This window comes from Olea europaea, chromosome 23, assembly GCF_002742605.1.
Source record: "Olea europaea var. sylvestris chromosome 23, O_europaea_v1, whole genome shotgun sequence".
Lineage (NCBI taxonomy): Eukaryota > Viridiplantae > Streptophyta > Magnoliopsida > Lamiales > Oleaceae > Olea > Olea europaea.
The window spans coordinates 4,742,052-4,755,378 of record NC_036259.1 but is presented as its reverse complement, the minus strand read 5'-3'; the positions used below and the strand labels follow the sequence as shown (position 1 = coordinate 4,755,378).

The 13,327-nt window shown below is 40.1% G+C and overlaps 1 pseudogene; it reads left to right on the top strand.

Moving 5' to 3' along the window:
- The window catches only part of LOC111371949, a 13,373-nt pseudogene extending 10,126 nt beyond the window's left edge, over positions 1–3,247 (top strand).
- The last annotated feature ends 10,080 nt before the right edge of the window (positions 3,248–13,327 follow it).

The window sequence follows — 13,327 nt, the reverse complement described above, 5'->3', positions numbered from 1 at the left end:
AAAGTGTGGGTCTATCTATTGAAAGACAAAACTGAAACCTTCCATAACTTTAACAATTGGAAGAAACAAATGGAAAACCAAACTAGCAAGAGGATCAAATTTTTAAGGACAGATAACGGCCTAGAATTCTGTAATACTGAATTCGATAGGATGTGTAAAGAAAGTGGAATAACGAGGCACAAAATGGTCCCTTATACTCCCCAGCAAAACGGGGTGGCAGAAAGAATGAATAGGACCATAGTAGACAAAGTGCGCTGCATGATGTTAAGTTCTGGGGTTCCTAAGTCATTTTGGGGTGAAGCCGTTGTCACTACCTGTTATCTAATAAATTTGACTCCATCAGCTGCATTAAATGGTGATACTCCACATGAGAAATGGTCTGGAAAATTGGGTGACTACTCGATGCTTAAAGCGTTTGGCTGTGCTGCTTTTTCTCATCAAAGTGAGGGAAAGTTAGAACCTAGAGCCAGGAAGTGTGTCTTTCTAGGGTATCCCGAAGGGGTTAAGGGATATAGGCTATGGGATAGAAGCCAAAAAGGAGTTAAGATCATCGTAAGTAGGGATGTCACATTTAATGAGAAAGAGATGCCTTGTCTAAAGAACGAAACCGAACTAGTAAGTGAAACTGAATCAAGTGAAGAAAGAAGTCGGTTTAAGGTGGAGTTAGGAAAATTTAACACATCAGTACCTAGTATTTCGAGTGAGGTGGAGATTCAGGTCCAAGAACCTGAAGAGGAAAATGAAGTAGTGATAGAAGAGCATCCTGAAGAAGAAAATCCACTAGCTAACTATAACTTAGCTAGAGATAGAGAGAGAAGACAAACGAGAGAACCTAGGAGATTCGGATATGAATCTGAATTGGATTTTGCATACGCTAGTTACGAAGAAGTAGTTGATAGGGAGCCAGAAATGTTTGAAGAGGCTATAACAGTGGTCAATCTAAGGAGTGGCTTGAGGCTATGAAAGAAGAGATGAGTTCTCTAGAAAAGAATCAAACTTGGGAGTTAGTATCGAGACCTAAGAATAAATCAATCGTTGATTGCAAGTGGGTCTTTAAGGTTAAAGAAGGTACTAGTAGTTCAGAACCCTTAAGGTTTAAGGCTAGGTTAGTAGCAAAGGGTTACACACAGAAAGAAGGTGTTGATTATAACAAGATTTTCTCACCAGTTGTCAAGTACACTACTATTAGGGTCATGCTCGCATTGGTTGTGCTCTTTGACTGGGAACTTGAACAACTCGATGTAAAAACAGCTTTTTTACATGGAGAGCTTGATAAAAAAATCTTTATGAATCAACCAAAAGGTTTTAAAGACAAGTTAAAACCTGATTATGTGTGTTTTCTGAAAAGATCCCTATACGGTCTAAAGCAATCACCTAGACAGTGGTACAAGAGGTTTGATTCCTTTGTACTCACTATAGGATTTCAAAGAAGTAAATTCGATCACTGTCTATACTTTCGACACAACGAGACTGATAACAATTATTTGTTTTTGTTGCTCTATGTGGACGACATGCTTTTAGTTGGATCATCTCCTAAGTGGATAAACAATATAAAAGCAGATCTTAGTGGAGAATTTGACATGAAAGACCTAGGAAAGGCTAAAAGGATTCTAGGCATGGAAATAGAACGAAATAGGTCAAATTCCATTGTATTCTTACATCAGTCCCTATACATATCAAAAGTGTTGAAAAAGTTTAATATGAGTGACTGCAAACCTGTCACGTTGCCTCTTGCAAATCATTTTGTTCTATCTAAGGAACAAGCTCCTTGCAATGAAAATGAATTGGAATACATGAGTAAAATTCCATACTCAAATGTGATTGGTTCCATAATGTATTTGATGGTTTGCACTAGACCGGACTTAGGATTCGCTATTACTACTCTCAGTAGGTACATGTCTAATCTAGGTCCTGAACATTGGGAAGCATTAAAGTGGCTTTTAAGATATTTGAAGGGTACAAGTGACGTGGGTCTAAAATTTAGTGCTAATAAAGAAGGCGTGAAATTAAAGGGTTTTGTAGATGCTGACTATGCAGGAGATAGGGATGGTAGGAAATCAACTTCCTCTTACTTATTCACCTTATCAAATTCGTGTGTTAGTTGAAAATCACAGTTACAACACATAGTTGCACTATCCACTATAGAGTCAGAATATATTGCCACCACTGAAGCAATTAAAGAGGCTCTATGGCTTAGAGGTCTACTTCATGAACTGAGTGTCTTGAATGAGTATGTGATTGTGTATTCTGATAGTTAATCATCCATACATTTGTGTAAGAATCCTGTCTTTCACAAACGCACTAAACATATCGATGTTAGGTTACACTTTATTAGGGATATAATATCACAAGAAGTAGTAAGACTTGAAAAAATTCACACACAGTACAATCCTTCAAATATGGGCACGAAAGTGCTGCCACTCGTAAAGTTTAGAAGTTGCAAAGAGCTTCTAAACATCAGTACAGGTAAATGATTTCAATTTTATCGGTTTTTCTGTTAGAGGTGTCACTAATGGAAAAACGTTTTTCTTTGCAGGTCCTTTGACACCAAGGTGGAGGTTGTTAGACATTATGTTGTCAAACGACCTCCCGGGCGATGATGAGAACCAATTTTATCAGTCGACATGAATGACTGAACGATAATTCAACATCGAATAATGGATGAACCGACCAAACGTTGCCTTACCTATTGGACGGCTAATATTCTTTGTGGCTTGTTGATTCTTTCCATTGGAAGTTAACCCTAGTCGAGCCTACTTACCATATCCTTACTTACCTTATGTTGGCCACATGACTTACTATATATATTGGTGTTTTCATCCTAATTGAAACCGGTCCATTAGTTGAAGCCGTCCATTGAACCCGTGAGCTCCAAAGAGAGACTGCCATGTCCTTCTACCTTCTTCTTCTTCGTGATTTCTTCTCCATGCCAATTGCTTGAGCCTTTGTGACTCTTACCTGTGTGGTATCCATCCTAAGTGTGTGGATTGAATCAACAAAGCAAGAGAGGAAAGCAACCGTAGGAGAGGGTAGCACTGGCGAGTTGGTGACTTTGGTTTTGATGTTGAATTCGATGTTTAATGGTTAACTGAGCCCGGAAATCACCGTGAGCAGCAAGAGGAAGGTCCTAACAGCTTTAATTGATGCTTTGCTGCAAAAAGGTTTGGTTGATTTTTATAAATTGGTTTATATGGCAATTTACACAAGAAGTTCAGAGTATTATCTGGGTGTTCGAACATCAAAATGAAGTTTGTTATGCTAGGGTTAAAGCTTGTGTCATTTTGGAAAATTGCTAATGGTGGAGATATCTGATGAGAAAATCTACAATGAGCTCTTTTTAAAGTGTTCTCCGAAAATCTATAAGGAGAACACTGTTTCACAAGCCAATGTATGATTCTCGTATGAAACATGGTTTCATTCTGAGCTAGCAGTTTAGTGAATGATATCTGATGAAAAATCTAAAGCAAGCTCTATGTCTAAAGTATTCTGGGACAATCTAAGAGGAGATCAATGTTTCTCAAACTGGTGTGGTTCTCTTGTGTGAAACATGACTTTATGCTGTGCTGTAAGAAGAGTAGGCATTTTAGTTCCTTGTTAATGCTTTTAGACAAAATGTACACCTTTTGAGCTTCTCTTGGACCTGTTGGACGTTTGATGCGGGTTTAGAAGGGATTTGACTTGATTGGTGTATATTGTAACAGTTCACACATTCTTAAATTTTAATGCCTGTCCCAGATCACATCATATTTCCGCATCCAGTTTACCTGTACAGAACTTAAGTTCTGGTCGTCTGGTCGATATATTTTTATGCAAGATTAACTGGAGAACTCAATAGGCTGATACATCATGGAGACTGCAGCTGTATGTATGATAATCAGCTTGGTTTTGTAATTTATAAACTCCGAAATTTTTTTTGCCTATCCTTGAACTGCTTGAGAAGTTACTCTAACTAGGAGGAGTTCGGTAGGTTTTTGTCTGGGAACTACACGAAATTATGTATGGATCAAACGTGTTTTAAAATCCAGCTACTTGATAATGTTAGAGGAGGACGGGTTATTCATATTTCATTTGATGATCAAAGGCAAATTGAAAGCTAAGTAGTGAAAATTCTAAAGATTCCCTGGGAAAAAATTAGAGATGTCTCCTACATTATCCATAATATGCGGAAGTATCGATGTAATTTCATAGAGTCATTCGGTCTGAATGCTATATGAAGAACACCCACTATACATATTGATATACCTATAAATCACCGACTTTACATTTTAGCCATCCAACGATCCAGATCTATTTGAAACTAGCTAGAATTCATTTACCCATAGATCCTTTTTTACAAGCATAAGAACTTTTTCCTTTATGATTTTGGTAGAAGTATTTATTCAGGCTGCTTGTTTATGTAAATTTTCATAACCTTTATTTGCGTAAATCGTATGATAAAATTTTTTCTCTGTTTCTCTCCAGTGACTCAAAAAGACAGCCACTGAAATAGTAGACTGTTTATGAGTACTCATCATCTTCTTTTTGTTTTCTTTTTCATTGTCTTATTATTCTTTTGGCATCAGAGGAGAATAAACCTAGCTGCTGTTATCATACAATAAATTATTATTTCTATTAGATTGAAGTGTTAGATTGGTCTTCTACAAAAAATTCCCGAAAAATAAATATATATATATATATATATATATATATATATATATATATTTATTTATTTATTTATCAGGGACTAACCTGCTCACAGAAGTTTGATCTTTAACTGAAAACGATAAGACTTATCTAATTATTTCGACCACAAAGTAAACTCCTTTAGTCCCATATTAGATGCTGGCCTTCCTATATTCTAATATGTGTTAAATGCCAACTTTTATAACTCCATTATCTGTTCTTGGCAATAATACCATTTGTGCTTGGATTTTGTAGTCATTCACCATCTTAGTCGTGAAGCTGCGAATTTCCTCTAATCCATTTGTTGGTCTAGACTAAGCTGCAGTTTGGAAATATTAAGTACTTCGTATTTCTAAATGTTAGAATTAAGGTATGGCCTGAATTCTATTTTGAAGATGATTGAAAATTCTAATTAAGGTCACCATTAAGAGGAATTCTATTTGCTGGAACACTTTTGGAATTCTATTCAAATTTTATTTGACAAATTCTAGTTAAAGTTTTATTTGAAAGTCCAACTTGGAGTTGAAATTTGTGTTGGACTTGAGGAGATCAAGATATGGACAAGGAAGGATTTTTCGGCAAAATTATGCTCACATGGCACTGGACTGGAGCTCAACTGTCCAAAATAACGAAGCTGGGGCCCGCCAAATACTCGAGCATCAGGGCATGGACCAAGCGCCATATTCATCCGTCCGAGGTTTGTTTTCGCGTTTAGATGTATTTTGAACATTTCTATTCCATCTATAACTCTACCTTTAGGGCTTGAAATATCCCTCTATATATTTAGCTCTTTATTGTATTTTAGATTAAGTTAGATAGATTAAAAAACACAAAATCATTGTAATTTTTTCTCCATACCTTAGTGAAATCTTCATTTTCTCTATCAATTATTTTATTTTTGAGTTTGTCATCAATTACTTCATATTATTTTCTTACCTATTGTCACAACACATAGGTATTGAAATTATCCGATATTTTTTCTTCGTTATAACACTAAATGTTGGCTCAATTTCCTTAAAATCAAACTCTTTTTATGTCCACAGAACAACGTTCTTAATGTTCAGTTGCTTTCTGCAAATTTCTGCATTAATAATAATGCTTTTTCTAATGTTCTGTCCATTTGTTGTGAAGGATTTGAAGTAAGTGTTTCTTGAAGGTTCAATTGATAATGGCATTACAAGTTTTTGCAAGATTGTTTCTCGAATAGTTCTGTTCACTCAATTATATCTTGTTTGACTTTTAGAGTGTTTATCTGCTTCCACCAATGATGCAGTGCTGGTTTCACAAAAGATTCCGATTTCTACGTTTCATTTGAATTATCCTGGGAACCATAGACTTTCCCATTTTAAATCTACCTGATATGTGCAAGACTCATCCTGTTGCTTTATCCAAAACTAAGGTAGTCTTGATTGTATCAGGATATTCAGTCCAGTTGTTAAACGTGATTATGTGAGAGTGTAGATATTCATGACGCAATTATGAAAATGGAGAACTTGCTGAGATTGTGAATATATCCGTGTCCCACGGTTTTGTGAGTTCTAAGTTTCCCATCTTGATTTCATGCTTTGCTCTAAATGATTTGGGTGCTTTAGTTATTTCCCATTCCTCGAGTTCCAAATCTTGGCTTCATCATTGTCAAATGTAACTATCTTTTCGATGCGTTAGCTAGAGCTCTCAATTATCCTATTTGAAATCTTCTGCTCCACTTATGGCCTCTAGACGTTGCTGTTTGTTAACAATGTTGTTCTCTCACATCTTACTCAATATAGGTGTCTTGTTGGAGACATACTCCATCGTTACTCGCCCGAGATGGAAGGTGTGTACACACATGTTTGGCTTAGATTTTTTGTTCTTCGATTGTTGTTGTTGTTACACCCCTCACTAACCCACCTCTGCGCATCACGCCTACTTCTCAGCAAGGTGCCACGTGTCCAGTCAAGTGGTCCGAAGTGATATGAGCCTCGCTCGAACCTCAAGGTAACATGCTGCGAGGCACAAGCATCGCCAAAGTAATTGTCGAGGCGTCCCCAGGGGCCTTTCCACCGCCAGTTTCAGAGATGTATCTTTGTGTCAGGATCCTCTTTTATCTTCATGGATTGATTGATGTGACATCTTAGCCTTATGTCAACTCACAGCTCAAAAGAATTAATTACCCACCCCTTCTAGGATGCGATTGATTGATGCCTATGTGCAGACAACTCACACCGTCAGATGTATACATGTGTCCCACATCCAATGGTGCCCATCGCCTATAAATACTAAAGGTTTGGCAAGAGGTAAAGGTAATGACTATTTCTCATATTAGGGACTACATACTCTAAGTAAAATATATTCTCCCCCACTCTCTTGCACAATTCCGGTACCGTTCTGATTACCGTTCACTGACTTGACCGTCGGAGTGTATGTGGTAGCTACCACCCTTGCTGGTTCCGACCGTGTGCGTCTGACCGTTTGCTATTGTATACAGGAAGGAACACGTGGAGTGACTCTCGGTTGGCCACGTGGAAGGTCCAATTCAATAGGTTAACGGATTGGCACCGTCTGTGGGAACTTCCGTTCAAGAGTTCCTCATTAACCACCAAAAAACCAGTGACTCATCTTGAAAAAGGGACATTCTTGAAGAAGAATCTAAATTACAATCTACGATCCAGTTCTAAACACCCTTAAGAAAGGAGTGAAAAAATGAGTTCTAGCAATGAGGATGCGAATCCTGAAGGACTTAGTGACGCCTTTGAAGAAGAGGTGCTCCGGACAAATGTCACTCACTGTAGACCCCATCATTGGTGTCGCCAAGGTAAGAGGACAGCAACACTCACTACAAGAATAGCCCAAATAGTTACGGGTATGAGAGACATCGTAGCTCAAAATGCAGTAATGTATCAGTTCTCCATGGAAACCCAAGGGCAGCAGGGCTTCCAAATGCCACAAAGGGGCTACCCAGCTCAAGGGTCGACCCCTGCATCTCATAGCTGAGGCCATTCGAGTCATCACAAAGAGCTACCTATAGAAAGAGAAGTAAGGGTTGACGTCGCTTCATATGCCCAAGGCACCTAGGTAGCAAAGCCTCAGCTAGGGAAAAACTTCCCACCAGAATATGAACCACAAAGGTCAGTTAGTGTATTTGATTGAATAGGGCAGAACCCCAGCAGCAGGCTTTGCTCCGCACAAAGGCCGGCTCTACAGGAGTAGGAGCAAGAAGTACCTCCGTTTAGAAATAGGCGTGAAAGAAGAAATCTGGTAGATTTGGGAAGCTCCGCCCCCCCCCCCCAAAATATGTCGAATGGGGATGACTCTAAAGGGCCATGTCAATCCTACGAGATAGATTTGACGATGACGTCTAGAGAAATCTAAAACTTCCCAATGTCCATGAACTTCGCATCCCTTAAAATTCCAAAGTATGAGGGAAATGAGACACACAAAAGCACCTCACAAAATACATGATACAGATGAGTTTGAGGGGAGCCTCACGAGCATTAAAATGCAGGGCCTTTCCTCTGATCTTTGCCGAAGTTTCCGAAGTATGGTACAACTAGCTACTATCTTTGAGCATCAGGAGTTGGCCCAACTTGAACAAGGCCTTTTTGAACCAATACCTTTCACGAAGGGAATGAGAGGCCCCAGCACAAATCTCCAAGATATGAGGCAGGCTCTTAGAGAAACACTCAAAAATTACCTCGCTAGGTCACTGATGAAATAATCTATTGCGAACAAGTTACAGACAAAGAGACTCTTTCAGCTCTAAAAGGAGGCGTTAACATGAATACTATGTTTTGGTGAGATGTGCAAGCAGAAACCTAACCACTTATGACGAGCTGGTAGAGATGATGAGAGTGGAGATTTTAATGAAGAGATGATTGACCATTGGAACCGTGCAACTCAGGGACATCTTTCGCTTCAGAGACAGATAGGTCGAAGACCAGCAGCACACCTCGTTACCCAGCAATGGGACCAGGTAAGGCACACAGTAGTTCCCATATCCGAACAGGCCTTAGCCTCCGCTATACTAAACGCAGTACCACTGTTGGCATGTGAAGATGTAAGTGCTGAAGTAAGACATCCAGGGGACGCCTCGTAGAAATCAATGCAAGAAGAAACAGGTAAATCAACCCTTGGAAGGAACAAAATATTGTATCATATTTCTACACTCACGACACCAATGAATGTAAAGACGCTCCACGATCCTTACAGAAAAGTAACCCACGATCCTCGAGGCGGTCCACCTCTCCCAACAGGGATACGAGGCATCAGAGAGACCAAGCACCTCGGAGAAGGGAGACAGAGAATAGAACTTGATGAGAGTCAAAGTAGAGAAATTAGGCTTCGGATGCTGAAAGCCAACGAATTTGAGAGATAGACATGATTATTGGAGGTCCTCACATCAGAGGCAATAATCTAAACGCATACAAGAACTATGCGAGAGAGGCCAAGGATCCTCTGATGACTAATTACATTGTCAACCAATCTAAGGAAGCTAACAGAATGGCATCAATTACATTTTCCCTGGACGATGCGCAAGGTGTACACTACCCTCGTTGTACATTTGTAGTAAAAGTTGTAGTAGCCTGAACGGATTAAAGCGCATGCTTTTTGACAATGGAAGTAAGGTAAACATATTATTTAGCTCCACCTTTGATAAGATGCAGACTGAGCATGGCTTTTTACCCTAACCAACTCGCTATATGGATTCACTGGCGATAGCATGTTTCCACGAGGACGAATTACATTGGCATTTGAAATGGGATCAGCTCTCCAAGTGGCACATTACTTTATGGAATTCCTGGTAGTAGACCATATGTCGGCTTACCAAGGAGTACTAGGTCAACCTACTCTGAAAGAGCTATGGGCTGTCACTTCGATTCTCTACTTATGTATGAAGTTCCCAACTAAACAGGGTATAGCTGTAGTCTGGGGCGACCAAATGGGTTCAAGAGCATGTTACCTCATCTCTTTGTGAAAATCTAAGCTTCGCACTGTAATGTCATTATCATCGACCTCAACATTGAAGCAGATATGGATGATGAAATGCTCGATGCCCTTGAACAATGGCATACCTTTGAATAGGAGGAAGACGTCGAAATGATCTAGGTCCCTGAAGAAGGGCACTCTCTAGTTGAGTTGGATCCTTGGGTCATAGAATCCGAATCAAATGCGACCCCAATGGAAGAGTTGAAATCATTTCCTGCTAATCCTCAAGACCCTACTTAGGTCTTGCACATAGGAAAGGCCCTGCCCCTTGAGGTCAAAGAGGAGTTAATGAATTTTCTGCAAAGGAACTTAGATGTCTTCACATGAAGGTATGAATCTATGGTGGTAATAGACCAAAAAGTCAGTTGTCATCTCTTGAAGATCAACCCCACCTACACTCCGCACAGGTAGAAGGGACGAGCCCTCAACCTAGAGAAGTATAAGGTGTTCAAAGAGAAAGTCAACAAATTAAGCCGTAATGGCTTCATTAGAGAAACCATTTGCCCAAAGTGGGTGTCCAACCCCGTCTTGGTAAAGAAGCCAAATGGAAAGAGGAGAGTGTGTGTATTGACTTCACTGACGTGGGCTGAGCCTGCCCAAAGGATAGATTCTCCCTTCCAAGGATAGACTAACTGTGGACTTCACGATCGGATAAGAACTTTTGAGCTTTATGGATGTACACTCGGGGTACAACCAGATTTCCATGTTCCAAGCTGATAAAGAAGCCACCTTTTTTATCATGGATAGAGGGTTGTATTGTTACAAGATAATGCCCTTCGGGTTGAAGAGTGCTAGTGCCACCTATTAGAGGTTGTCAACATGATGTTTGCTAATCTCATCGGCAAAGCCATGGAAGTATACATAGATGATATGCTGGTAAAGAACCTCAAAACAGTAGATCATGTAAATCAACTCAAAAACACCTTTCAAATTCTGAGAAAGTACAATATGAAATTGAACCCATTGAAGTGCACCTTTGGGATAGCATCAGGGCAGTTTCTAGGTTACATAGTCAATTATAGGGGGATGGAAGCAAACCTTGAGAAAATAAGAGCCATGTTAGAGATGAGGTCATCTCAGAAACTAAAGGAAGTGCAATGCCTGAATGCTCCGATAGCCACGCTCAGCTGCCCCATCTCTATAGCCATAGACAAAAGTTTACCTTTTTTCAAAATTCTAAAGGAAGGAAAGAAATTCCAGTGGACAGAGGATTGCGAAGTAGCCTTCTATGCGCTAAAGAAGCACTTAGGAGAAGTGCCCTTACTATCAAAGCCAAAGCCACATAAACCTCTTCTATTATATTTGGCAGTCTTAGAGGAGGTGATCAACGCGGTCCTTAACCGAGAGGAAGGGACACGACAATTGCCAGTATACTGCATTAGCAAGGCATTACTCCTAGTCGAAGCTCGCTACTAGACATGGAGAAGCTTGCTCTTTCTCTTGTCACCGCATTAAGAAAATGGAGGCCATACTTCCAGGCCCCTCCATCGAAGTTCTAACCAACTTTCCGCTCAAACAAGTACTTTAGAAGCCAGATGCTTCGAACTGCCTACTAAAGTGAGCAATTGAGCTCAGGGAATTCAACTTACTCTTCAAGCCCCGCAGTGCTATCAATGGACAAGCTCTTACAGATTTTATTGCGGAATTTGCCAGAACTCCAGAAATGGAGCCTCTTTCTAAACGGTTCATCAAGCGATGCTGGCTCCGATGTAGGGATTGTTCTAGAAAGCTCAAAAGGACACAGATTGAACTGCGCCATCAGATTTAGCTTTAAGGCCACAAACAACGTCGTTGAATATGAGGCACTTTTAGCAGGCTTAAGACTAGCTAAGGAAATGCAAATCAAAAGGCTCTTAGTTAGCAGCAATTCATAACTCATAGTAAGCCAAGTCCAGGAACTCTAATGCGAAGGACAATAGCATGGTCGCCTATTTGAAGCTAGTCATGACTCTCATCTCCCACTTCTAGAAATTCAAACTCATGCAGGTCCCAAGCCTTTAAAATAGTTATGCAGATGCCCTGTCCAAGGTGGTTAGTAGCAAGGACTCCAAGCTGCTAAAGGTTGTCCCAATCGAATGCCTCTCGAAACCTTACATCTTCGGAGGCGAGAAAGTGATGTGGATCGAGAGTGCCCCATCCTGGATACAGTCCATCATATCTTACCTCAAGGACCAATCAGTTCCAGACTCGAAAAAAGAGGCCAGAAGGTTATGGAGGAGAGCTGCTGATTTCATCCTCTAGGATGACATACTATAAAAATGAGGATTCGCATCGCCTATGCTCCGATGTATTGGAAGAGAAGAAGTTGTGTACATACTAAGACAGATTCACAAAGGGGTGTGTGGTAACCACTCCGGAGGAACAAAACTAGCACATAAGATGCTTCGACAAGGCTACTTTTAACTGACTTTGAAAAAGGATGCATGCCAATTCGTCCAAAAATGTGACAAGTGCTAGAGATTCGCCAATATTCAAAGACAACTTTCCCAGAGCCTCTCTGTGGTCACCAGCCCCTGGCCGTTTGCCAAATGGAGATTACATTTCATTGGTCCCCTTCCGAAAGTGCAACCTTCGCCATTGTCGTTATTGATTACTTTACAAAGTGGGTCGAACCCGAGCCTCTGGCTAAGATCACTGAAGCTAATACTACAAATTTTTCGTCTAGAAATCATTTGTAGGTTTGGCATTTCCCACTCCCTCGTGTCTGACAATGGCAAACAATTCGACAGCAAAAAAATGCGACATCTAGGCGAAGAACTAGGTATAAGGAAGGACTTTTCAACACCTCATCAGCCCCAAGCAAACAGACAGGTTGAAATGGTAAACAAGATGATCAAGCACACCTTAAAAAGGAAGCTTGACACCTCAAAAAGAGCATGGGTCGATGAGCTTTCCCATGTCCTCTGGGCCATCTGTACAACTAGTCTAACTACAATGGAAGAGACCCCCTTCTCCATGACCTACGAAGCCAAAGCCATGCGTCCAGTTGAGGTTGGTATCATTTCGCATCGTCGCATACACTTCAATGAGATCGAAAATGATGAAGCACGAGTGTACGAGTTTCACCTCCTAGAAGAAAAGATGAATTTCTCACAAGTCAAACTAGCCACGTATTAGAGAAAGATAACCCACTACTACAACTCAAAGGTCAGAACCGAACTCTACTTTTGGGTGGCTTGGTACTTAGAAAGCTCTTCCCAGCCTCGAAACCAACTGGCTCTAGGCCGTATCGCATCATCAAAGAATCCCAATCCGAAACTTATCAGATTGAAGCTATGGTAGGAAAAATGATACCTCATCAGTGGAACATCGAACTCTTGAGGAGGTACTACCAATAAATGTATGCTCCGAACTCAGCCATGTTCTCACATAGTCCACTGCAACTTATTCCTATTTGACTGAGTGCTGAATTGCCTTAACTTATAATAATGTGTTCAAATACTTATGAAAACTCAATTCCTCATTATGTTCTCGCCACGGATTAATTATTTTGTGCTTCTACTGATTATTGTCGATAAGTAATGCTTGATTTTAACTTAAGTGCTTATCCAATCACAATAATGCATTTCCAAATAGTTCAAGATAAATAGAATAAGTCACAATACCAAAATATTTCATTTCATTAACTCAAATGATTACAATAGAAGGGCCGAAGCCATTACATTAAAGCCCTAATCTACTGGCACTATGGTCGCATCCT